Genomic DNA, 27,646 nt, shown 5'->3' with positions numbered 1-27,646 from the left:
TGAGGAAAAGAGAAATTGATTGAGCAACCACTGTGTGCCAGACACTGTTGGGTGCGTTTTATATGCATGATCCATATACGTGCATTTTGAAAGAAGGAATTATTAACCCCATTACACACACACACACACACACACACACACACACACACACACACACAAAGAGCCAGAGGCTTGCTGAGATTCAGTGATTTGCACAAGATGTTAACTGGGACTTGGTGGCCAGATTTGGACTCAGGTCTGTCTGGCTTCATAGCAATGGTTTCCAACTTCCTGTCTTCTTCTTACATCTCAGTTAATGAAAGCAGACCTTTCCCACCTCGTCCCTCTTACCTCCTGCCTCTTTCAACACTAGTGGACCCTTCCTCACCAAATGCACCCAGTATTTCCTTCCACCGGGCTCTGAGCACCCTGTTCTCCTTGGAAACAAGTCAGGATCTTGGTATCTCTGTGACATTAATGTATTATTTCAAGCTGGACAGACCCCTAAGACTCTGTGATAGTCTTCAACTTTCACACTTCTCAGGAGTATTTCTAGCAAGTGTTTTTGTGCTATGAAAACGCACTTCTTAAAGGGCACGCAATTACCCACAATAAGAAGCTGTGGGAACCTTGTGGACCCAAGCAGCCAAAACCTCTCTCTCTTAGTGCTCATAGCCATGATTTATTAACAAAACAGAGAGAAGAAGGAGAACACCTAGATTCCAGTCAAGACTCTGCCATTTATTAGCTGTGTGACTGAAGTTCCTTTACTTCTTTGGGCCTTGGTTATTTTATCTGTAAAATGGGTGAATTATACTTGCTTTGCTTGCCTCACAAAGTTATGCTGAGAGATTATCTTGAGGAAAGTTTTCATATATCAGAAAATGTGAGACAAAGGAATGGTGTTAGCTTTAAATTTTTTGTGGAACCAAGTGGGCATAAATAAAACACGAAGTATTATTTTTGTTTCTTGGTGGTTAGTCAGTTCATGTAAAAGAAATCTGAACTCAATCTAGCTTAAGCCAAATTTTATTTATTTGCTCAGATAAATCAAGGGTAGGGGGAGAGCCAGCCTCAGGAATGGGTAGATCTCTGTCTCCAGTGGTTCCAGAACACCCCTCTGTCTTCGAGCTCTCTGACTTATTGCCTATTTGCCTTATTCTCTCCTGATGTTCATTAACTTCTAGAATAATCACCAAAGCTTCAGGCTTGTTTTCCAACTTTTGTAAAGTCTTTTTAAATTTGTAAAATATAATATATACAGAAAAATACATGATGATATATGTACCATTTAGGCTTCTATTTTTTTCAGCTTGTTATCAGAGAGGGAAGAATTTTTTCGTAGATCGTGAGGTAGAAAGTCCCATGGAAGCCCCGTGATGGGCCTGATGTAGGTCATGTGTATGCCTCGGATAAATCACTGTAGCCGAGTGTGAGTGTTACCATTGGACCACCTCAGTCCTCGGGCTCTCCCCATGTGGCCAAGGAGCACAGAAAGCACAGACGTGGCCAACAACTGGAATTTAAGCAATAAAAGATATGGCAAGAGGATATTTCTGCTGGCTTCCGGTTCCTCTAGGATGCTCCAGTTCTGGGAGTGCAGGCCTACCTGGAAGTATAAGGTGGAAATCTTGCACTGATTACACTTGAGATGTCTTCTACTCCTTACTTAAGAGAGGTTGGCAAGAGGTGTAATGTACAGAATAGGCACCTACTTACTTTGTCAAACTTAGTATTGAGAATGGAGTGAAATGAAATGGCTCATAGATGAACTCTGACCGTGCTCATATGCATGTCACCATAGCAGGGAAGGCAGAAATTGAGTAAATATCTGTGCAAAAGAGAAATACAGAGCACCCAGAAGCACAGAAGAGAGACCAAAGGATGTGCTGATATAAGTTCAGTGAAGCATCGTGGGTGTGAGAAAGGCCTTCTGGGTAGAGGGTCTAGCACGTGCAATAGTCCTGGGGTTGGAAAGAGCACACTGGAGGAAGCAAAAGAGGGCCATTGTGTCTTGGTAGAGAGAATGGCTCAAGATGAGGGAGACAAGGGCCAAATCAGGCATCTCGAGAGATACGAAATGCTAGTCCCACAGTGAGCACTTACCAAACCAATGCCCTCTCTTCATCTTTGGCCAGATTTGGCCTATGATCTTTATAGGAGGCCTGTGGCCCAAACCCCAACCCCCCCTCCCCCCAACCCCTTTCTGGTATGGCATCTTCCGTACGAGCAAAACAAGCATTGGGGGGAGCCTCAGCAACTGGGAAATAGTTGTGGGCCCATTCCCCCTTTCAAAAGAGCTAAGCCCTGCTGTTCATGATACTTATTGTTGATGTTAATTGTCATCTTTGACACCTCTGCTGCCACAGAGCATGCCGACCTTCAAAGCTCCCAGGAGCCATAATTACCCTCGCAGTTCCTCTATGAAAGAGGTAAATCAGGGGTGAGTACAGGATGAGAAGCCATAAAGCCCTGAAAATCAGACTCCTTCTCTATGGCCTGGAGCAGAAAAAGGAACAGGCACCAGAAAGCCCCTTCTGGCTCCCAACTGTAAAAAGGGAAGGGGTAGGGACAGAATCGTGGCCTCCTAGGTGTGCTGAGATGTTTAATTAGAAGGTACAAGGAGGTGTGCTTTCGTGAGGGAAAGAGCTGCTGAGCACTACTTTTCCAGACTTCAGATTCCCCTGGAGGCAGACGGAACATCCAGGTTCAGACACGGGGGCTGGGATGAGGCAAGGGAATGGAGATAGTGAACACTTCCCACGAGAGGGCACTTGACCGGCTTAGAGTAGGCCAGGCAAGGCCAAACCACTGGCCATCATGAGGCATGCAGGACCAAACCCTGATTTCATTCGGGTCCGATCTCCCTGTGCTGCAGTGGAGTATGGGGCCAGGGTCTGTAAGGTCCTTGGTGGCTCAGAAAATCCTCCCCGGGGTTTTGCTTGGGCTCAAATACGGCTTTTAGTTTGGTTCTATGCCCTCCTGCTCTGGCCCTCCCTCAAACGCTTCTCTGTAGCATTCACTGTGTCGGGTCCTGTGTTGGCAATAGGGATATGATGATGGACAAACATGGCCCCAGCCTCATGATTTGGTGGGGCAGTGGAGGCACCAGTAGACAATTCGAATTCGGGGTGATGAGCCGTGGGAAGGAAGTGTGGGGAATTTGGGATCCTGGAGGAAGGGCACCTGTTCTTTTTTACTCCCTGGAATGTGTCTGGCACAGAACAGGATATTAAGATGTTGGAACACTGACTGCCTGAGGTGGATGGTTCCTTCCTGTCCCCTCCTCTCCATGCCTGAATGCTGTTGGGGACAGTTCACAACAAGAGGGGGAAAAGTTCTGCCAACCAGAATGTCCTCTTCCTTGGCCAGAGCCAGTTACTCATTGTCCAGGCCTGTCTCTTGGGCCCTGTTTTCCCAGCCTTTGCAAACCAGCACTCTTGGATCCATTTCATGACTTTTGTGTCTCTTAGGGATCATGTCTTTTCTTCTTACTTACCAAGGCATCTTCAGGCTATCTTCATTCAGTGTGCTTCTTCTGGGCCAGGCATCCACAGGTGTCTGGGAGTGCAGAGTTGAACATAGCCTGTACCCTTGGGGCGTTCCCTGGCTGGGGGGACTTGAACGCTTCACCTAGGGTAAAAAGGTTGGTCAAAAGCAAGTCCAGGGTCTTGCAGATTCATGGAGAAGCAGCACCTGAGCAGAGCAGGGAGGCTTTGAGGGGAGTGGTGCCCAGGTTTGGTCTTAAAAGATGCACAGGGATTCTCCATGCGGAGGTACAGAAGGAAGGAATTCAACGAAGAGGGATTTTTACCCATTCATGGTTCCTGGTGCCTCTGAGGAACCACACAGATACATACATGAGTTCTCTGGGATTGCCCCTACGCGTGGGAATAGCTTGCATGCTCTGCTGTGTGTGTGGCCAGGTTCCTCTTTCGTGAGCATCTCTTTCCTCCTTGACTAGTGCTACAGTTCCTCGTTTCCTTGTCATCTTTGAGCATCTTTCATGAACCTCTTCCATTTTGACAATGTCCTTCAGAAAGTAGCAGCTTGCGGTGCCTGGGGGGCTCAGTCAGTTCAGTGTCTGACTCTTGATTTCGGCTCAGGTCATGATCTCGTGGTTTCATGAGATCAAGCCCCACATTGGGCTCTGCACCGACAGTGCACAGCCTGCTTGGGATTCTCTCTCTCCCTCTCTCTCTGCCCCTCCTCCCTTGTGTGCTCTCTCCCTCTCAAAATAAGTAAATAAACTTAAAAAAGAATAAAAGGAAGGAGCAGCTGGTGTTCTTAAGAACACAGTCTTTGTGATGACACTAGGCCTAAGTGTGTTACCACCTACTAGCTGGGAGACAGATCTTAGGCAAGAGTCTCTGAGACCTGGTTTCCTTGTGTGTAAAGCAAGAGGGTCATAATGGTCCATCTGTCTGCTGGGGGTTTTACATCCGTTCGTGAAGGCAAAGAGCTGACGCAGAGCCTGACACGAGGCAAGTGCTCAATAAACATCCGCCATGACCACGTTCAAAGTGTGCGGCCCAGAACTGCATACGAGCTGACTGGGGGCGGCGGGGAGCCTAGCCAGAGCTGGACGGTTGCCTCCTGCCTGACACTGGCCTATTCATGCAGCCGAGGATCACGGTGGCCCTTTTGGCAGTGCGGCCCTTGCTGACTCACCCCAGGTTGCCTGGTCCCTGGAAGGCTCCGGCCTCATTTTCAAGGGCTCTGCTGCTAAGTCACGTCTCCCCAGCCATTTGCTGGAGCCATTGGCGTTAAGGAGTCTTGTCCAGGGCCTGACATTTAGGCTTGTGAAATTCTAGCATGGGTACATTTCGCCCATCCATCAAGCCTGTCTTGAGTCCGGTGCTGCCTCCCAACATTTGCTTGCCTGTTTCCTCGCAGGATTTCCTCACGGCTCAATTCATCCAACAGACTATGGCTAGAGGAGATTTTGGAAACGTTGTTTTCCTCTGACTCCTCTCCTGGTCGAAATCCTTTAAACTCCTCAGCCTGGCATGTGAGACCCTTCATGATGTAACACCATCCCACTTTGGGGGCTTTTCTTGTCTGAATAGGGATGGTAAGCATTTCTGTATCATAGGATTTTTGTGAGGATTAAATGAGTTCATGCTGGAAAATCACTTAGAACAGGGCTCTCAAGAATTGGGAGCGAGTCTGGGATCTGATACTACCTGCAAACAGGTCAGTCTGGCACAATGGCATGGCTGCTAGGTCAGGGAGCTAGTGGCAGTCAGATTTCCAGTGTTTTCTCATGCCCCTTCCCTAACCCCGGCTCCCATGGGGTGCCGTGAAGAAGGCCAGCTGATACCTGAGATCTGGGGGCTGCATTAAGGAGAGGAGCGCTGAGCTCAAGGAACCAGAATCTTTTTTAATGAACTCCAAGGGAAACTGATCTCTGGTATAGAGAAGAACATTGTATCTTGCATGTCTGCTCGGAAAGAACATCCTTGAAGGACGGTCTGGAACAAAGGCCGTCAGTGTGCGGCAAAATGTGCAGAAATACAGGAGACCCATGGAGAATCGTCTCCCAACAAGGGCCACGTGCGTTGTAAGTGCTTTGTAAGTGTCAGCCACGAGGAGGATGATGGTGGTGCTGGTGTGGATGCTTAGCTTCATTCAGGATGGTGGCTCTTCTCACGGACCCTTCAACATAACTTCTGCCCTTGGTGCCTTTATGTGTGCGTTTCCTCATACCTCCCCAGCCTCTGCATCCTGCTCTGACGTCTCCAACACATCTCTCCTGAGCCTCCCCTCTCCCCACTCTGACAGTGTCATTTGTCCCCTGTCAGCACTTAGCAATGACTGTTTGCCTCCCTTCGAGACCTTTGTGAATCTCTTCGCTTCACGTGGGATTCTTGCTTAACTCTCTTAACTTAAACTCCACTTCGCCCTTTGTTCATCAGTTTAGAGGATGCTTCCTCCTGAATGTTTTCCTGATCGCTCTTGTCCCCAGCCTGCATTAGGAGCTTCCATTTGCTCTTGTGGCATCAGTGGTGACCTCTAAGTGGCATGTCATGCACCTTGAGTCTTGGAAATTCTGGAAGACCCTTAGGTGTTTAGCATCCGCCATGGAGCCCTGCACACAGAAGCATTTAATTAACATTTACATAGGAATGAATGATTGCATGAACATATGAATACCCATATCACAGATTTATGCAAATTTAACAAACAAGTCTAACCATGCTGGAAGCTCCTGGAAAGTGTCCAGTGGTCAGAGACACTCCAGCGTGTGCCTAATATCTGTGGGTGGATGTGTCAATTTCACCTTGCTTTAAAGGATGTCTATGAGGCCAAGTGGACCCCGGGTTTGAGAACACATAACATACATTGTCAAAGATATTATTCATCCTGACTTTATACAAGGGAAAATTCTAGTAAGCCTCCTCAAAAGCAATTTAAAAACCATAAACTTCATGTTCCTCTAACTTAGTAAATATCAAACTCATTTCATCCTTAATAGTCTACAAAATCAACACTCGTTTAAACTAATGGTCTGTTTATAGCATTCGTGGCAAGTTTCAGATTGCAAATGCATTTTTACAGTGGCGTTTGAAGGTTGCTATTGGAAAGAATGACAGAACAGTCACCGTGAAACCTGGGGCTGAGCCTGAGGCTAGCTCCCAGTTTTTCCGTAACGTGATAAAATTGTACCAAAGAATGGCAAACTTAGAAACTCAAACCAGGGGATGTGAGCCCTTAGGATACTTTCAGAGGCAGAGATCACAGTGATTAAGACCTAACCCTCTGGGGGCAGAAGCACCTGCATTTGAATTCTTCTTCTCTTGATCACAGACCGAGCCTTAGTTTCTTGCCTTGTAAAGCCAGGAAAATATGATACACAGCAGAGGATCGTCATGAAAATCAAATGTGGTAACATACATTAAAAAAAAAACAACTTAGCATAGTATATGTGGCACATAGTGAGCTCATAGGTAGCTGTTGTCATTATTACTAAGTTTATATTGCTGGATTTGTATCCCACCTCAGGCGCTAACAAGCTATGTGCTGGCATCTCAAGCTGAGGGAGGACTTCCCTACCTTCCCTGAGTCTCAGTGTCCTCATGTGTAAGGAAGACGATAGTAATGCCGGGATCACAGGGTTGATGGGATAATAAATTGGCAGATGATACGGAATCTGCTTCAGGAAGGTAGGGTGAGCCCTCAGTAACTGTGAGATAGAAAACTAATGATTATAATAATAATTACTCTTCCCTGAATCTCTTTTTTTTCTCCCCTCCATTGTAAATCTGGGGATGCTGGTGTTGCTACATGGTTTCAAGAATGGGAAATCCTATTTACGAAGCACCTAACCTGACGGCGGGCACTTGTGGGTACTCAAGAGATGGGGGCTATTGTTTCTAGCCCCTCTTCCTGCCTCTGCCTGGTTTCCAGCTCTGGATCAACGAATGCAGCAATTGCAGTTTTCGGGGCCTCTCTCACAGCCCAGGGTGGGGGGGGGGCGAGGGGCAAACGAGGGCTTCATCAACTGGAAACCGCAACCTGGAAGTGAACTTTCCTAATCAGTGCTGCAGGATTCCAACAGCTGGTTCTACTTTGAAATCAATTGGAACCCCCTGGGCCCCTTGCTCTTTCTCTGTGAGGAGCAAATGCCATCCCAGAGCTGGGATTTAGAAATTTGCCACACCATATCAGAAACAGATCCCGCCTCTGGCAAGGTCAGGGTTGCTCAGGCCCAGGCCCCAGCTCTGGAGCCCCCTCTGGAGCCTGCCAGGTGGCCTTGGAGGCTGAGGCTCTGGCCGAAGGTCAAGGCCGTCCCAGTCCGTTGGTATTGCCAACCAGCACCGTCGTCCTGTCCTGTCTGCCTTTAGGAACAGCCACCCAAACCGCCCAGATTTCCATTTCAAAGAGTGAGTCAAGCTCGGATGTGGAGAGCACGTTCAATAACAATTTTTAGGATGTGAGTGTTAGAGAGCAGCAGCAAGAATGCATTTGATTTGGAAAGGGAACTGCTTCCTTAAATGCCTGCCTTGTAATTCCTTCCAGCTGGCCCCGTTCTGGTGGGCCCTTGAGGGTCTTTAGGGCCCCCAGAGTGGCCAGCGCTCACCCTGGGTGCTGCAGATACCGGAGGATGTTGGCTGAATGGCTGTTTCACCGCTGCCTGAGGCTGGATGTGTCATCAGGGGAAGGATCGGCAGGCTGCGTGGAGTCCTAACTCTGAGTTTACCAGCAGTGTGACCTCAGGAAAATCCCTTGCCTTCTCTGAGCTTCTGTTTCCTCATTTGAAGAACGAGGGCTAGGCTACATGCTCCTGAAGCTGCCTTGCAGTGCTTTCATTTTCCGGTCCCAAATGATCATAGATGCTATCGTTGCTCAGTGAATGAAAAATAGCACCTGCCGTTAATTAAGCGGTCACATTAAGTACTTTAATGTATCCATGAATGAATTGCATGAATGAATGCAACGTCTATTATCTCTTTTGGAAAAGAGAGTAAAAAGGGAGGTAAAGTGCTGTTTTAAGCAGCTATTATGTATTAGACACTATCTCGGATGCCTTAAAACCTCTTGTCCTCTTTTCAAATTGGTGGGTTTTATTACCACAATTTATAGATCCTTAAAGAGGCAAAGGAACTTGCCACGTAAGTGTAGCCAAGGATTTCAACCCAGTTTTGCTGCTTGAAAGGGTCTATGGATCTATTTTCCTCCTGGATTTTGAGACTGCTTCCTAAGTTGCTGACAAACAGGAAGTGCTCAGGCCTGAGGAGGTTCCGAGTAAAGTCTGGGTAAACCAATGAAGAGGGTTTTAGAGACCTGCTTAGAGAAAGGCAGAGCCCTGCTCGGGGTGCACAGTGGGTGAGGGAGGCGGGGACTTGGTAGAGCCCGAGCTCATGAGTCCCCAGCCTTGGGGCAGCTGTGTCTAGGGGGCATCTCTTACAGTGCACCACAGGAGCATGTCTGGGCGCACTCTGACCCTTTTCTTCAGCGGAGGATTCAGTGACATGGATGGCAAAAAGGCACCTGGGTGCAGCTTCAGAGAAGCGGGAGGGAGTGGCAAAAAGGCAGGTAGAGCAGAGGAGGAGAATTCCTTCCTCCAGGATGCAGAAGACCGGGGCTTGGGATTCTGGAAATAGTAGTGTCTCCTTGGGCAGGGCACCCGCCCACTCCTGTTTTGGTGGGTAAACCTGGCACCGGCCTCCAAAGCCTCTGGCGGGGGGGAGGCCCATGCCCATTTTATAAACTGGTAGATGGACACACACATGCCCTCATCCCCCATCCCCTTTCCTCCCCACCGGCAAGGCCTCCAGAAACACAATGAACTTCACGGAACGTTCTGATGCTAGTCCCAGGGAGTATGTATTTCCTGGTGAGAGCAGAACAGAAAACCCCCAATTCCTTGCTCCCACTTAGAAGACTTTTCTAGCTACAAGCATCTGAAATTTGACTAGTCATGCTTTCCTTTATTCGACAAATATCTGCCATGCTCCTCCTTTGATCCTGGCCCTTCTCAACACGAGAACATATAAAATAGTGAACAAAATAGAATTTCTCACTGCCTGTGTGGCACTCAGAGTCTCATTGGAGGGCAGAGTGGAGACAGGGAGAATGTTAGTTTCCTATAGATACCATGACAAAATGCCAGAAACTGAGTGTCTTAAAATAACAGAAATTTATCCTTTCATGGTTCTGGAGGCCAGAAGCCTGAAATCAAGGTGTTGATGGAGTTGGGTTCTTCTGGAGGATCTGAGGGGGAATCTGTTCCAGGCCTCTCTCCCCACTTCTGTAGTTCCTGCAATCCTTAGTATTCCTTTTTTTTTTTTTTTTTTTTTTTACAAATACATCATTCCAATCCATATCTCTGTCTTCATATCATCTCCTCTGTGTGTCTTCTCTCCTCTTATTAGGACACTTGCCACTGTATTTAAAGCCCACTTTGATCAAGGATGGTTTCATTTCAAGATCCTTTCTATATCAACGAAGGTCTTTTTCCAAAGAAGGTCATATTTATCAGGTGCCAGGTGGGGATATCTTTTGGGGGGCCCCATGCAACCCATTGCAGGAGGCAAGAATAAAAGTAAATAAACGAACAATTACATAATTGCACATTGTGGTTAGTGGTGAGACAGGAAAAGAAACCTGAAAAGTTGTGGAATGGAGTTGGTACACCTGTTGAATACTTACCGCTCTGAACTTCACGTTCTTTATCTGAACAATGGAGAATTTTCATGGCTAACATCACAAAGTTGATGTAAGGATTCAATTTCTTGAGAGTTAAATATATAATTGTTGATGGAAAAAATTATGGAAATGATCCGGCTAATTGTTATATATAGGATTTCTTTTTCCACTGGCCTCGAATTTTCTTCTTCCTCCTCATTCATTCATTCGTTCCATATATTGAGACCCTTTATTCTGTGCTAGACTTTTTTTTCTAGGTGCTCTCTGGAGATACTGCAGGGACCAAAATCAACAAAAATTTGGTTCCCTCATTGAGCTTACATTTTCATCATTGTGATGGTTAATTTTGTCAACTTGACTGGGTCACAGAATGCCTAATAATGTGGTCAGATGTTATTTGGGGTTTGTCTGTGAGGGTGTTTTTGGATAAGATTAACATTTCAAACAATATTTAATGGATTGCCTGGGTGGCTTAGTTGGTTGACCATCCAACTTCAGCTCAGGTCATGATCTCACAATTCGTGAATTCAAACCCCACATGGAGCTCACTGCTGTCAGCACAGAGCCCACTTTGGATCCTCTCTCCCCCTCTTTCTCTGCCCCTATCCTGCTCTCTCTCTCAACATTTTAAAAAATGGTTTATTTATTTCTGAGAGAACCTGACATGGGGCTCAAACCCATGAACCATGGGATCATGACCTCAGCCAAAATCAAGAGTCAGATGCTCAACTGACTGAACCACCCAGGTGCCCCAAGATTAACATTTAAATCAGTGGACTGAATAAAGCAGATTGCTCTTCCTAATGTGGGTGGACCTCATCCAATCAGGTGAAGGTCTGAATAGAACAAAAAGATTGACTCTCCCCTGAGTAAGAGAAAATTCTACTTTGAACTGAGACATGGGCAGTTTTCCTGCCATATGACTCAGACTGAAACATCAGCTAGTCCTGAGTCTCCAGCCTGCTAGCATTCAGACTTGAATTAGCATCACTGGCTATCCTCATTCATAGGCCTTTGGACTCAGATTGGAACTAACCATTGGCTCTCCTTGGTCTCCAGCTTGCTGGCTATAGGTCTTGGGAATTGTCAGGCTTTATGGTCATGTGAACTAATTTCTTGTAATCTCCCTCTCTCTTTCTCTGATTCTGTTTCTTAGGAGAACCCTGACAAATACAGCCATAATCATCATAATCTCCTTTGTATTTTTCTGGCACCCACTTCATCTGTTATCTGTTTTTTATCCACAAAGCAGCATTGTGAAAGAGGCAGAGCAGGTGCTGTGAAAATCCCCATTTTACATGGGAGGAAACTGAGCCCTAGTGAGGCCCTTTAACTGCTACAGCATAGGGCTTATCCCCCCAAAAGAGAAACATCTTTGTATACGGGTAGCCAGAGGACATGTAGGAAGCTGTATGGAAAGGTTGTACTCAAGTCAGGTTTCCTTAACAAGGGAGCCATATTTTAATTATTATTATTATTATTATTATTATTATTTTTGTGTGTGTGATCAGGGTGGAAAAACTCTCCTCTTTGATTTTCAATATAGCATTGGTCATCAATGAGAAGCCTCTTAAGATTCCCTTAGGGAGAAATAGGAGACTGCTAAAATGTGGGCTAGGCAGGTCTTGTGAAATAATAGACACGCAACATCTCTCAGGAAAGTTCCAACTGGACTTGAAAAAGAAGTCTAGATGAGTCATGGGAACTCAGGTTTAAAATGCGTTCAGAATTTATCAATTTCAGCCCCTTCCTTACACAGAAAGAACACCGAAGCCCAGAAAAGTCAGCCATCTTCCCAAGGTCCACAGATTGAAAGAAGTATATTGACATTATTGGGACTCCAGTCCAGCCTGCTGTTTATTACATAACGCTCTGTAGTGAGCGTGAAGACTGTCCTCCCGTCCAACCAGCTCCTGGGGTCATTTCATGGCAACCTTGTGGCGTGAGACTGGAAAAGCGGTGGCAGGGGTGTTCATATTTGTTTTCTCTATGGTCTTTGCTCACTTGTGATCCTTTGATACCCAGGTTACCGCTCGTGGTGCCCTTCCCCATTTGTAAGCAATGTTTTTGGAGTCAGACAGACCTGGGTTTCAGTCTCAGCTCTGTTGCTCACTAGCGGCAGAAACCTGAGCAAGTTACATAGCAACTCCAACCTCTGTTTTTTTCACCCACTAAATAGTGAGATAAGGCATGCAAAGCACTCACCACAGTGCCTGACATAGTACTTGCTCAGTAAATGTTACCAATTATCATTCAGGTGAAATCTGGTGTCAAGGGAGGTAGCGAACACACACTAGGTCTTCAAGGCTCAGTTCGAGGTTGCCCCCCTCTCCCCCCACCCCGCTTACCCCAGCTAGCAGCGAGTGCGTTCTCCTCCAAATACTAAAGTAATTTAGTTGGGCCTTTCCTGGCACTTGTTGCACATGTTGTCTTGTATTGTCCCTGTATCATCATGGGAAGGGAAGTCTTTCTTCTCAAGCTCAGGTTTGTTTATGTTTGTTTTCTTTTCTATCTGTAAAACAGGACGTGAGGAAAGGGGACATACGTACCTCACAGGAGTTGTGAGAGATTTAAGTATGATAGCGTTGGACGAACTGAGCAAAACGAGGCAGGTTCTCATTCATTCATTCATTCATTCGTGCATTCATTCACATGTTTCTTCAGGAAAAGCTCCGTGTGCCTGACATGGTGCATGGCACCAACAAGACCCTGTCTCCTGGGACTTCACGGTTAAAGAGGAAATTTCAATATACGAGACAATGATTATTGTTACTTTAATAATTCTCATCATCAGATTTCCTGGGATAGATGTAAGGTCTGGCATGGCAGGGGCCTTCATGAATGTGACTGAAACATATTGGGTCGGGTCAGAAATGGCATGCATGAAGATGCAGGGAATCATTATGCCTCTCCTCTGTTTAAGGTTCTTTAATGGCTCCTAGGACAGAATCCTAGCTTCCAAGCAGGCATCTTCTTCATGTAACTAATGCCTCATTGCTCAGCCCTCTGTAAATCTCACTTCATGCTGCAGCCACACCAAACTCCACTCAGATCCCTCATACCGTCCTTCCTTTCCTTGTGCTGTTCCCTCTGCAGAAGATGCAATTCCTTCTTTCCTCTCTCCTTTACAAACTCTTGCCTGTCCTGTAAGACCCCACCTCTTCTCAGGGGCTCCTTAGGGACGGTCAGGCACCTGAGTGCTTAGTGGCCTCCCGCCACTAAAATGGTAAATGTTAGCACCTGTATTTTTGTCTGTGCCCCTAAGAGATGGGGCCCTCTTTATGCCAGCAACTCTGTGTTCCTGACACCCAGCTGAGAACCTGGGACAGAGAAGGGGTCAGTGCATGTGGATGAAGTGAATGAATGAATACATGTCAGTCATTCTTAGCCACCTTCTCAAGACTTGAGCTGAATACGCTAATCAAGTGTCCAGTCAAAGTGGGTTGGGAAGCAAAAATTGCATTTCTGCCACTTGCAAAGATGGGGAGTTTGGTTTTCACCCAAGGTCTTTTGGGGCTACCTCAATCTATTGCCAGTATAAATACAGGTGTAGAGTCTAAGGATGCCAAGGGTAGCTGGAGCCTGCCAGCAGAAGGAGATTTTGAGGCTCCTTTTCTTCCCAAGGGCTCAGAAGTGATTCTCACTGCTGTTAAAATCAGGAAAGGGGAGGAATGCCCCATTTCACCAAATGTTTGTGACCCTAAGCTAATGGCTCGATTCACCGGTTGTCCAAGAAGTGCCTCCTTTCAATTAGTTTTCTCCTAGGATCCTCATGGTATAATCCAAGAATTCATGCTGTTGGGGTCCGAAGGACTGGACTGGGATCCTGGTTCTACTTGCTGGTCGCATGACTTGGGGACCCCTCTTAGCCTTGGTTCCTCCTCGGTAGGGTACCCACCTCACATTGTGGTGGACCAGACCCAAAAGGATGATGTCTATACCACATAGCCCACTGTCCAGTGGCTTCCCTATCTTCCTTCCTTATCACAGAAACTCACCCTGAGCATGCTTCCAATCAGTACCATCGATGAGCCGTGTTTGAGCTTGGGAAGATGTTTCCTAAAGTCTAGTATCGAGAACAGTGGCCCCTAAAGCTCATAGAATGGGATAATTACTCTTGACCAGGCTGTCCCTACATGTTTGCATGTATAATTCTTTTCACTAGCCCTGTGGGGAGATACTGTCATCATCCAGTATGGTCATTCTCAATTCTCAGATGAAGAGACTGAGGGCCAGAGAAAGGCCACACAGATGAAAACCAGATATTCTGGCTCCAGAGCCCTGTAGGACTGACAGAGCTAGGCTACCATTCACAACTCAGCCAACTGGAGATTTTGGTGAATAGCAGTGACTAGTGAAGGCAAACCAAGCCACTATAATCCCAGTCTACAGCAAAGAGACCTGTTTTTCTAGGAAGTTTGTAGAGGTCGCATTATCGACAAGTATATTTTGGAATGCTGAAGACACTTCTAGGTACCTTTCTCACATTGTCTTTTTTTTTTTAAGTCTTTAATTTCTTTTTTTAATATTTATTTTATTTTATTTTTTATTTTTTATTTTTTTTCGAGAGAGAGGCAGAGTGCAAGCAGGGGAGGGGCAGAAAGAGAAGGAGACGCAGAATCCGAAGCAGGCTCCAGGCTCTGAGCTGTCATCATGGAACCCCATACAGGGCTCGAACCCATGAACTGTGAGATCATGACCTGACCTGAAATCGGATGCTTAACCAACTGAGCCACCCAAACACCCCTCTCTCATTGTCTTTACCACCCTTCAGGTCCCTTTGAGTCCAGGGATCTGAGGTCAGAAACCCCAATATAACCTAACCTTCTTATGAAAAAGAAATCAGAGTGATTTTTTAAAAAATGGCAGCTATAATCAAAATACTAATTACCACATTTAGTGCCTTGCTTGAGTTTAATAAGTAATAAATTTTATCAAAAACAACATCTTAAAATTTACCAATAACTTTTCCTGTTATGAATCATTTGATGCTAATAATAATAATGGCAGTAGTAGTAATAACCATGACTCATCAAGAGATACTTTATTAAGCCATTTTTAAGTATTATTTACTTTTCATAACAATGAAAGCTGTATAGTATTTTCTCTGGCTTACAGATGAGGAAGCGGGTTCATTCATTACCTCATTTGATTTTTGTCTTAATCCTTCGAGATTGGTTCTTTTATGATCACAGATGAGGAAACTGAAGGTCAGGAGGCTAAGAGACTTGCCCAAGGTCACACAGCAAATTAGAGGCAGAGTTGGGTCACAAACCCCAATTTTTCTGGCTCAAAAGTCTGGGTTTTGAATCACCGTGGTGTAGTTCTCGAAATCACCCATAATGTAGGCAGAGATCATCCCCATTTTGCAACGCGGAAGGAGGTAATGGGAGGGGAAATGGTTTACCTGATATTCTCCCAGCTTCCCTGTGCCCTCTGGAGATCATAATGCTTACTAGTTGCACATAAGGGCTATGGAGTGGCTTGCACTTAGCACGGTGCCAGAACCTGGTAAGCCATCAGTAAATGATAACTGTTGTCATTTACAGTGTGGGACTTCGACAGCCCACGGCCGTGGGCGCAAACCTGGTACCTATGTCCTGGACTTGCCTGCATTCTGTTTTGTGCTGGCTTGAGCTGGGATCACAGGACTTTTCTATCATTTCCATTTCATTCTCGCTGATGACACACCACCCCGATCAAGGCCATCTGAAACTCTGCAAGGAAAAGCTCCCTTTGTGGGAGGTCCTTCTGAATGGATGTGGCCTGCAGGAGACCCTTGGAGCAGAGACTGGTCCCTGACTCACACTGAGCTGTCCCTCATCCGGCTGAGGCTGGCCCAGGAGCCACCCACCTCTCTCGAACCCTGCGTTGTCTTCTTGGCACAGACCTCCGGCTGCAGACTTTGGACTCCAGGCTGCAGAATTACTCACTCACTGATTCCTCCTTTGGCATCTGCCAGAATCCAGGAAGAGGGCTTTGTAGTCTGTCTTTCTCACTGAGCTTTTTCCCTGCCTCCTTTATTGGTTGATGTGCTGGAGCCAAGGCTGAATTTCTGTCCCATTTCCTCCAAGGACCAGTATCTGGCAAGAATCATCTCTGCACTTGAGAGGCTGGGGAGAAGTCAAACACCAGTTCTGGCTCTTTGCCTCTCCAGGCAGAGTTAGTCACTTGGTTACTGCTGGCTGAAATTGATCAGAGATGTCATGGGGAGGAAATGCGCTTCTTATGAGTTAGCAGAGCATGGTTTTCAAAAAGAGCGGGCGGGGTGTGTGTGTGTGTGTGTGTGTGTGTGCATTTTTATTGTGCAGAGAAAGTTTAATGGCAAACTGATTTCCTCTTCTGAGAGATCTGACTCCAATCCCCTAGATGCTGCCATTAGCACTTCCATTCTCAGTGCGTGTAAGTCATGGGAAGCCTGGACACAGGTGTGGCATTGGGGAGGAGGAAAATTAGATGTTCTACACACAGTGTTTCATTTTATCTCCAGTACAGCCTATTGTCACTATCCCCGTTTTCAAGGGTAAAAATGACAAATTTGGAGTGGCGTCTGAATTTGCCCCCGCCTGTCCAAGTTCACAGTTAGTAACTGGCAGAGCAGACATATGGACATACATCTGTCCAGTGCCAAAGCCACAGTGGGGAAGTGGTTCTTCTCTCTTCCTCTTTCTCTCCCCCCCTTTTCTTTTTTCCCCCCACTTGTCACCTCCCCCACCCCCACTCTTCAAGGAGTCAGAAATTTTCCAAAGAATTAAATAACACAATACACTACCTTGCATACATTAGGTGCTCAATGAAAGAACATTAAATCTGAATTGCTATGCCTTGGCTTTTAAGAGTGTTTGCATTTTCAAAAAGGCCTCCTGGAAAAGACAATACCTAACAGCAACAACTGAAGGGTGAGTTTCTAGCACAGGAGATCTTCAGTGGGACATTTCTTTCCTTTCTCCCTCCCTCCCTTTGTTCCTCCCTCCTGCCTCTCTTCTTTCCTTCCTCTCAGGTTCTCTCCGTCTTGCTAAACAAACCCTGGCACTAACTTAAGTGCTCGATAAATATTTACTGATGTAATCCTCATTACCACTGTATGCATGTAAGTACTATTATTATCAGCAGCATCCCATTAGCTAATAAGTAAATGGGGCACACAGAGAGTGGCTTAGTTTTCTGCCTAGGAACACACAGCTCAGAATCAGCAGAGCAAGAGTTTGAAGGAGGGCGGTCAGTTTCTCTAACCACCGCCAGTGCGCTCTTCTGCCTGTTGAGGCAGGAATGGCTTCCCAGAGGGACTTCTATCCTTTCCATCCACCTGACATTGTACAATTTCCAAGGCATCTTCACGGGTCTCCCACCATATAACCTAACCACCATCTGTGAAGTAGAGACTGTGGTCCCTTTTAGCAACAGAGGAAATGCAAGCTCTGAAAATGTAAGTGACTTGCTCAAGGTCACACCCCTGGTCAGGTGGCAGAGCTTGAAAGCCAGACCCACTTGTGGCCCACTTATTTCTATGAGTGAGGCTGGTGCCGAGGAATTAGAGCTGAGCGGGGCAAAGACAAAGCTTTGAGCAGGAAAAAAGGATGCTCAGTGTGTTCATTTTTTCTTGAGAGGGGAAATGTGTGTGTGTGTGTGTGTGTGTGTGTATGTAATAGTCATAAAAGTATTCCTCAGACCTTGAGGTTTTAATAAAATGTGAAAAACATTTTACCAGCACCCTCCCTTTCCTCCTGGATTTTAGGCTCTGCATAATTTAAGGAAATGTAATCCATATGTTTGATTATTCATACTTCCATCATCAAAAAATATTGTTGATTCTTTGAGGAGCTTTTGATGTTCTGGAAGCCAATCTTTTTCTTTTTCTTTTCTTTTTCCTTTTTTTTTTTTTTGAGGGCAGTGCAGAAGAGAGCATTTTTTAAAACATTCTCCTTTTTCCTACAATTTTATTTCCCTTGAAAAAAACACTTTATGGCATTTGAATGGGAGATGAACAAGTGGTCACTAGAATATTCCACTCTTTCCTACAGATTTTTAATACAGTGATGAGTCCAGGAATGCAGTTCTTGGTTTCAGGGCTCTGATGTGCAGGGAGGGAGTTAATATTTATGGGAAGCCTACCCATGAAGCCACTCTATGTATAAGGTGGCCCCTGAAAGGAGGTGCCATTGGCGCTGTTTCATAGAAGAGGGGAGTGAAGCTCTGAGGCCAATGAGTTGTCCAGCTGGGGTGCAGGTCCAGCATTGCCTGATCCTAAAGCTGCAGCACTCACACTTCTCAGCTCCTTCGTGAAGATACGAGGGTGTATTGCCATCCAGTCAACACATTATCCAATTTCATTCTCGTCATCGTCCCTATATCTCTATCCAACATCTGCACCCAAACCACCCCTTCCCAGGAGCCCTTGCTCACCCCTCCTGGCAGTAGGAGCTAAGAGTTGGAATTCAGTGTCCCTGTTCACCATCTACTGTGCGCTGATCGCAGAACAAGGTTAAGGGAGTGACAGAGATGAACCAGACCATTCCCTCTCTCTGGAGCACTGAATCAAGATGTGCTGCGCCATACACACCCCTGCCAGGGCATGACACCTCTGTAGCCTACATGCCATTCTTCAAAGATACCCTCCCCGGTCTGGCCCCCCATCTAAAGAAATCTTCAGCTACCTTCCATCACATCAATCTAGTGTAACCTGCAACACGACGCTTTTTACAGGATTCTATTTTTCTTGTTTCTCTATTTTCTTTTTCTAGTTTATTATCTTTCCCCTTCTCTCCCCTTCCCTCCAAGAGTAGAGCAGTCCCTGGCATACAGAAAGCACCTAAGAAATATTTGTTGAAGGAACGCATGTTTTATTCATCAACGTATCCCTAGGCTTTGAAACAGACTAGGTATTTGATAATAATACTATCTAGTATTTGTTGAGCACTTATGTTCCAAATGTTCTTTGAAGGATTTTACAAGTATCATCTCACTTAGCCTTATGAGAAACCTCTGAGGTAGTTCTGGTTATTATTCCCATTTACAAGTGAGGAAGTCAAGGCACAGAAAGGCCAAGATCCACAGCTAGCAAGAAGTGAGGCTGTTTCAAACGCAGGTGATCTTAACCCTAGAGCTGGAGGTCTTAAGCATGGTTCTAAATGCTCCATGGGTATATGAATGTTTGGGAGAACCACATCTAGGTAGGACGTGGCATTCTGAAGGCAGGGTGAAAACAGTGAGGCACGTATGGAGAAGAGAATCAATGCCTCGTAGCTGCCGAATCAAACGTTTTGGAGAACTTGACAATTATGCTTCATTTTAGACTGGAGCAGGTGGGAACAGGTGCATTTCAGAGTCTAGAGTCCAGAGCGTAGAGGAAAGGGAAGATTAGGCAGAGAAGAGGGCATGGGGTGAGAAGGAGAGGGAAATAAGTCTGGAAAGGGAGGAGAGGGGCAGAAAATGGAGGGCTTGGAATGTTAGGCCAGCAGATGTGGTCTTGATGGTGTGAGAATGGTTTCCCCTGGAAGATTCCCATACAGGGACATGCCCCGATCAGAGTTCCTGTTCTAGGCTGCATTTGGCCTTGCCTTTAAGCTGCACCAGCTTCAGGGCAGACTGCATTTCACATTGCATATCATCTTCCTAGTAATCCTGGGAGGTCCAAATTACTATTCCCATTTTACAGATGGCACTGTGGATGCTCAGAGAGTTGGATTTTCCCGAATTTATCAGCTGCTAAATGGCAGCCCTAGGCCCCTAATTCCTGTCTGCCCGGGCTGTATCCATTACCAGGAAATCATCCCCACAACCCCATAGAGAAAGGAATGGTGCCAACATACCTACCTCGACTTCCCAAGGGTAAGAAAGAGAATTTCCTGGTTACTTCTCCCTTCTCAACATTTGTGGCATTAGCGAGAGAGAGCCTTGTGGGGGAGGGGGGGACGGCAAGAGAGACGGCAAATTGTTTCTGGATGGAATTTTCCAGACAGGGCCTCAGTCAGAGAACAAATGGGCCTTCTGAATTTTCACTATAATTGTTATTGACCTTTAGTGAGATGAGCAAAATTACTCTCCCGTGCCCCTCCACCCCCACCCCCTTTTTACAAAACTGTTTTCCCTGACTTTTCAAAAATGAAGTTTGGCCAGCCCGGCCCTGACTGCAGACTGTGGGAAAACAATACATCTCCTTATGGCCCCGAACGGAGCGTTTGCAATTAATCCATTGATCTCAGTAGAAAACCCTATTGTATCAGGGCCCGCCAGGAGAAAGCTGCATCCTGCCCCTCTCCCGCCCCGCACAGAATGTTCATTGAAGTCAGCCCCCAAATTGATGGCAGGATGTGGCCCTAAAAGCCTCCAAATTAAAGGGGTCCAGAAAATAATGTTGGCTGGGCAGCGGAAGCTGGGGCGGAGGAGGTGGGGAGAATGGGGGAAGGGGATGGTTTCCTTTGGAATCTGCATGTCCAGAGCTTGGCAAACGGCAAAGGATTTCTAGTTGCCCTTGACTCTCAGTTCTCCTTCGTTTGTTCTGCAAATTCAGAGCCTTAGCTATCTAGTTTGCTGATAGTTGGGCTTTTTGTCCAAGCTGCTGCCTCTGATGAATTGACAGTAATGATACTTACTAGAATCTTTTGGGCATTGCACAATAGGGATCCCCCACCTTCCCCTGTTTTACCTCATTCACTTCTCAAACAGTCCTGGATGATGGTGAGGACTATCTCTTGTTGTTGAGTGGGTCCTACCTGTCAGGTGTTTTCCACATTCATTTTCATTTAACCCTCCAGGCCCTGGAGGTAAGCAGAGCTAGCCAGCTGGCCAGTAACCTGGGATGCTGTAACCCAGGCCATCAACCTTCAAGAGACATTAAGCATTAAGCGCCACTGGAAACGCAAGATGTATATTTTCCAGAGCTTCTCTGAGGCAGAATATGTGGATGGAAGAAAGAGTCAGATAAGCTGCCTGGGCTGAAGACTGAGCCCAGAGATGCCTGAACTGTCTTCCCTGGAGAGTGGGTGACATGATGAACTGTCTTTCCTGGAGGGTGGGCGACATGATGAACTGTCTTCCCTGGAGGGTGGGCGACATGATGGCGGAGCTTTGTTTTGCTCAGTGGAGTATGTGGTGGTGGGGGGGGGCATCTTCGGACTTCACATTACACATGCTTGTGAGGTTGTGCACTGCTTACACATACTGTGTGTGTATGTACAGAGAGGAGCCCTGCTACGTACACCGTGGTGTAGACAACCTACACGGTAGACCTGCCATAGTCTTCCTTTTCAGCTCTTGTTTCATCCAGTATGTTCTCTCTCTTCTAAGTAAAGATTAAACAAATATTCAAAGAAGTTTTGTAAAACTTCAGAGTGTCAATCGGGTCCTGTAGGTGGGGACTACTCTTCTTTTATAGATGAAAAAATGGAGGCACACAAAATGGAATGACATGTTTGAAGACCCACAGCTATTAAGTAGTTGATTCTGAACCAACAAGAATGTAAGCTCTAGGAAAACTGGAATTTTCTTGGTCTTATTCAGAGATAGACTACCTCCAAAATCCTTAGAGCTATATGCCACCTGTATCTAATATGGTGCCTGGCACGCAGACAGTGCTCAATGAAATTTGCTGCATAAATGAGTAAGTTGCTTTTTGTTCTTTTCCAGGATACATGGGGCCCTGAATCCTCTCTGCCAGGCTGGTTGCCTTCCTGCTATTTGTCTGGTCCTTCCGTTTTTTTAATAATCCTTCTACAAGGATCTTCCGATAAATCCCCTGTAAAATTCAGTTACAGGAGGAAAGTGGGTTTCTTCTGACAAGTGAAAAAGGTATGCTTCCTTTCATCAGAAAACAAGAGCTATAAAATGCCCCAAGATTCCCATTTTTTTTTTCTGTCTTGGCTTCAAAACTTTTGAATTAAATTTGGTGCTCAATTTCATATTATTCTTGGGTTAGATTCAGAGTACTGTGGGTTTTTTTTTTTTTCATGCATTCTGTGATTTTAGTTCTCTCTCTCTCTCTCTCTCTCTCTCTCTCTCTACCTGGTTCAATTTTACAGGTGTCTTTTTGGATGTAGATTATAGGCTAATAATGTAGATTATAGGCTAATAATGTGGATTATAGGCCAATAATAATAGTGCTCATGATGTTACCAGAGCCTTATGTTGTCCAGAGTCTCTCATACGTCCAAGACGTGAATAGAGAAGCCACACCCAAGCTCAGACTTTTGCTATAAGCTTCATAGTTCATCTGTACCAGTAGTTCCTCACTGGGGAAGAAGCGAGGGGCTGTGATTTTGCCCCTCGTGTCGAGTTGAGAAATCTTGGTCTATACTTGTCAACGGTCATGAAGCTTTTCCCAGAAATAACTTGCATTCCTGCCTTTTTCACTCCCCTTGGCTGGGAGTGTTCAAGGGAAACCTTCAGCCGGACTCCCCACATACTTTCTCTTGAGCAGGCTGCCTGGCCCCCTCTGCCCAGGGTCCGTCTTGCTCACATAGGAGAGGAACCCAGACAAACGAGGACCCCATCAGAGTCAGCTTTTGGTCTTTGATTTTCACACAGGTCTTACCCTGGAGACTTCCATTTAAGTCACCGGATGATCTTGCATCTTTGGCATTGGGAGAGAGAGAATTTCAGAATGAAGTGATTTTCTTTTTTATGGTTGCCTTAAATAACACGGTCCCATAGAGGAAGTTAATAAAAACATAGCTCCCCAGAGATCTATGCTGATAACTTTTGGACAGGGCAGGGGTACTTTTGCTGTGTTAGTGTCATTTTGATGAAGACATTCCCCACGTCTGCTTCTGCTGCCCTGTGTTCTTTTAGTTGACTGTCAGGAGTATCAGCTGTTTGGGCCAAGGGACATTTTTATTGCCCTAGTCTAAATTTCTGGACATCTGCCTCAGTTTCCCTGCTTGACACGTCAGGTTCTTCCTGGGGTAAAGGTCAGACTTGAACTCATGGGTTGGAACCCTGCTGCAGAGTCTACTTTTCCTTGGCAGGGGCAGGAGGAAGGGGAGGGGAGGTGTGGTCTCATGCTTTTCCTACTCATCCTGTACTGACAGAAGCATGGATGTGATGATTTCCACGCCCCCACATAGTCACCATCCACCCAGTTTTGAACATTGCCCGTGGCTATGTCCCCGTGAAGGATAGGACCACTGGGGGAGGGGAGCTCAGACACACTTAATCAGTTAGACACCTGTTCTTTCGATAGCATTTACCACTTCAGGCAAGACACTGTGTGCCAAGCACTGTGTCAGTTGGGTTCCCAAGATTAATAAGATCTCATCACTAGTTCACACAGAGAACAAATGGAAACTTACAGTGCTCTGTGTATCAAGGCTATGATGGAGGTGAGCACGGGAGGTTTGTGGAACACCCTGAAGGACCCCTGTTTTGTTTTGTTTTGCTTTGCTTTATTTGCTCACCCTGAAGGACACTTAAATCATCCCGTGGGAAGGTGGTCAGGGAAGCCTTCCTGGAGGAGGTGGTGCCTGAGCCAGGTTTTAAAGGGCTTTTGTTGGCTCAGCCAGCTCCTCCAGCCGGTCTGGTCTCTCCAGCAACTCTCACACTGGTTCTTCCCTCCTCACTCGTCTCAGCTCCTGCTCCCTAGAACATCTGTGTTATTGTACTCATGCCCAATCTCTTTTCTTTTCTTTTTTTTTTTTTATTTTTTTTAACGTTTATTTATTTTTGAGAAAGAGAGAGACAGAGCATGAACAGGGGAGGGGCAGAGAGAGAGGGAGACACAGAATCCGAAACAGGCTCCAGGCTCTGAGCTGTCAGCACAGAGCCCAACGCGGGGCTCGAACTCACGGACCGTGAGATCATGACCTGAGCCGAAGTCGGACGCTTAACCGACCAAGCCACCCAGGCGCTCCCCAATCTCTTTTCTTAAATCAAAAAATAAATGAAAATGAAAAAGAGAGTGGTGGACCCATCGAGTTGGGGGAACTTCTGTAGTCTGAGAACTGGAGTCAGCCTCTCAGTAACTATGGAACCCCAAATTTCAACCCCAAAATTCAACCCAACTTGGGGTTACTTCTGAGTAACAGCCAGCTGTTTCAAGGAGCTCACAGGTTCCTGTCGGAAATGCCTGTGGGGGTGTCAGTGGGGTTGCTACCATCTGTTAACCAGCTCCAGCCCCCACCCAGAAGAGACCAGCCTGGAGACTCACGGAAGCACAGGGCAGAGATTTTTTGAATCCTCACAACGGTTCTGAGGGGTGGATGTCCTTGTCCCCATTGCATTGCTAGAGAAACTGAGAGTCAGATGGGTTGAGTCACTTGCTAATAAATGCAGGAGCCAGGACTCAAAAGCCGGGCTTTTCGGTCCAAATCCGTTTTCTTCACAATGCCTCATTTTCTCAGCACAGCTGAGCCTCCTCGATCAGTGAAGAGCAAATCAGAGCCCCGTCCTATTTTCCCTCAGGCTCGCTCTCACAGAGTTGCTTTGGAGATGAAACAGAACCAGAACAGAGCTTATGTGTTTTGTTATGTCACACCTCTTTTTCCCAAGATTTCAAAGGCTCAGATCCATTTATCTAGATACTCAAATTCTCACCAGGGGCGTTAGAGAGGGGCTGGAGAGTGAAATGCTGTTTTGGAAAGGATGAAACAACCCTTGCAGTGTTTATAGTCAATTCCGGAGACCTGGTTAGAAAAATATTTTTAAAAAACGGAAGGAAGAGGAACTATGCACTCACGAAATGTGGGCTTCTCATCGTGGGGCAGCTTTGCTTCTCATCGTGGGAGTCTGTTCCCATGAGTGGATGTGTGCAGCCCCAAACTGCCGCTAGGAGATGAAAGGGAATCTTTCAACATTTCCTCCCATTGTCTGAGCTTTCTCCCTGCTTTGTCACCATAACATTCTTTTTTGGGATTCCATTAACGAGGAGTTTTCCCCGCCCCCCCCCCCCCCCCCCAGAAACAATTAGAAGAGAAGGGTTGGCACAACCAGCCAGGAAAGACCTGTGGCTCACTCCTAAGTGAGTAACTCTCACGTGTCTTGGAACGATTTGCTGCTTCCAGCCAAAGAAGTTTGAGCTTAAAGAGACAAACACATAAGCATTCCACCTGTCTGGCTGTAAGAAGTGGTCTAGACTGTGCAGTGAGGCACTAGGAGGGCTGAGTGTGACTTGGCGACCAGAAGACCTAGGCTCAAAGCCCGATTTCACTCTTCACTCATTGTATGGCTTTGAGCAAAGCCCTTCCCTTCTCTGAACTTCACCAAGTTCATCAGTGAAAATCAGTGCCCGTGTTATGTGTGCTCTTGTGAAAATTTAATGACATAGGGGACATGGGAGTACAGAGAACATAGCAGCTTTCAAATATGTTCTTTGCCTTCTTTCTCCCTCTTGCCACAGCCCTTCCACCTGCACAATCTCCAGCATAGAACATCTGAGTTGGCCAAGTGGGAGAAACAGGAATAGCCTAACAAGAAAGTTTAAGCACTGACAGCTTCGTTGAACTCATAAGGAATTGTATGTACATCTGTCTGTATGTTTGGAGCAATCACTTGTAAGAGAAGAGTGCTCAGTTGAGGCTATCTTCTGTCCATGTGGGTTTTCAACACTGTTACTAACCAGAATATATATATACATACATAGACAGAATATATATATACATACAGTATATATGTATATATATATTCTGTCTAAAATAAGCCTATTCTATAGGCTCCTGTTCTATTCTGGCTACTTTGTGAATATAATCTTGTTTAATCCTTACAATCACATTATGTAGTAGGAATCATTATCCAAATGTCCACATGAGGAATGAAGTCTGAGAGAAGCTAGTCAGTTATGGAACCAGAAGAGAGTAGCCAAATAGAGGGGCCCACTTTTCAGGAGCTGTGGCCTTTGGTAGAGGAATATAGCCAACCCACAGCAACCGGACACAGAAGGAGCCAGGGGAACCACTATGCCATCCTTACTCTCTTCTTACTTTCTCATTTCCTACTGGTGGCTTCTATTGGCCAAACCCAGCTGAGAGCCAGAGGGCAAGGGAAACTTTATGAGGACGTTTACAAGGCCAGCCTCCTAGAACACAGAGCCAGATGGAGAAGTAGTAAGAGTGGATCTGCATGGGCAAATGGAGAATATCCAGCAGAGTATTCCTTCAATATTGAATCCCATTCCCATTCTGATATTGCTTACGGTCAAATAGGGAAGATGAGACTTTTTCTTTAAGTTTATTTATTTTGAGAGAGAGACAGAGAGAGATAACAAGCAGGGGAGGGGCAGAGGGAGGGAGGAAAAGAACCCCAAACAGGCTCCCTACTGTCGGCACAGAGCCCGACACAGGGCTTGATCCCATAAACTGTGAGATCCTGACCTGAGTGGAAATCCAGAGTTGGATGCTTAACCAGCTGAGCCACCTAGTCTTCTTGGCAAGACAAGACTTTTACCCAATACTCACAGCACAGGTTGGAGTGAGGTGCGTCTATTATAATAGGCTTGAGCTAGATGAGTTACCACTTTATATTTATCACAGTGTGACATAGCTCCCAGTGTCTGACAAAGCCCAGATGCTAAGCAGGCATTAACGATCCTCTGTAATGGGACTCCCATCATGCGGAACGCTCCTCTCACCAGATGTGGTGACCAAACTGGACTGCTCACCACTGCAGTCACTTCGGTCGTAAACACTGTCATGTCTCCATGCTTTGGCTGAAGTGCTTCCCATAGCCCAGCAGGCCCTGCCCTCCTGCCTTCCTCCATCCTTTTCAGCACTCGGTGTACATCCCGCTGTTTCACGAGTCCTTCCCGGCTCGCTCTCACTCAGAATTGTAGCATGGGTTTCCCTGTGCTTCTTCAGCGTGGCTCTTGCTTGTCTGGATGGAGACTGTTTCATTGAACAAACATTTCACTCAACAGTCACTGAATGCCTGCTGAGGTCCCAGCACTGTGTGGAAAAGGGGCTACCCAGGGATTAGGACTGGTTCCTGCCTTCAGGGAGCTCACAGACTTCCTGGGATTGGAGCTGTTTTGTGCCAACTCCTTTCCAGATTGTGGGTATCGTGAGGACGGGGCGTCTGTTTAATTATCTTTGTGCTTTCAGTGCTTAGCAACTGTGCAGCACAGAAGTCTCAGAAAATGTGAAGCTATAGGGGAAGCAAAGAATCAGAGAGGGATGAAGCAAGGAAAGGAGAAATGCATTAATTTGTTCCACAGGATTTGCTGAGTGTCTTAAATCTAAAATGTTCCAGGCCATTATATACAGTGAATAGCACAGGCTACATACATGCAAGTGTGTGTGTGTGTGTGTGTGTGTGTGTGTGTGTGTGTGCATGAAGACTGAGGAATTGGTGAAGAATGTCTGCAGAGGCCTGAGGACAAATCCGAGAATACCCTCTTGACTTTGCCTTTTTGGACTGAAGCTTTCAGAATCCAGAGGAGAGAGGAAGGGACCTGTTTAGAGGCCCATCTTAGCTACTGGGTGGTAGTTTGAGAGGACTCATCAATTTCTGAAAGCAGGTGATTTTTGCAAATGAGGGCTTGCCGGCATATGGTATTTGGATGATACAACTTCTTTAATTGAAAGTGTTATCT

General features: G+C 46.1%; 1 long non-coding RNA gene across 2 annotated transcripts in view; it reads left to right on the top strand.

Annotated features, from left to right (window-relative positions):
• LOC125173216 (uncharacterized) overlaps positions 1-27,646 on the top strand; it is a 91,305-nt gene that overhangs the window by 13,163 nt on the left and 50,496 nt on the right. For both annotated transcript variants that reach the window (XR_007154967.1, XR_007154968.1), the window contains exon 2: positions 21,757-21,918. This is a non-coding gene — a long non-coding RNA (uncharacterized LOC125173216). The remainder of the gene's footprint in view (positions 1-21,756; positions 21,919-27,646) is intronic.

This window comes from Prionailurus viverrinus, chromosome C1 (assembly GCF_022837055.1).
Source record: "Prionailurus viverrinus isolate Anna chromosome C1, UM_Priviv_1.0, whole genome shotgun sequence".
Taxonomy (NCBI): domain Eukaryota; kingdom Metazoa; phylum Chordata; class Mammalia; order Carnivora; family Felidae; genus Prionailurus; species Prionailurus viverrinus.
This window is presented reverse-complemented; position numbering and strand designations above follow the sequence as displayed.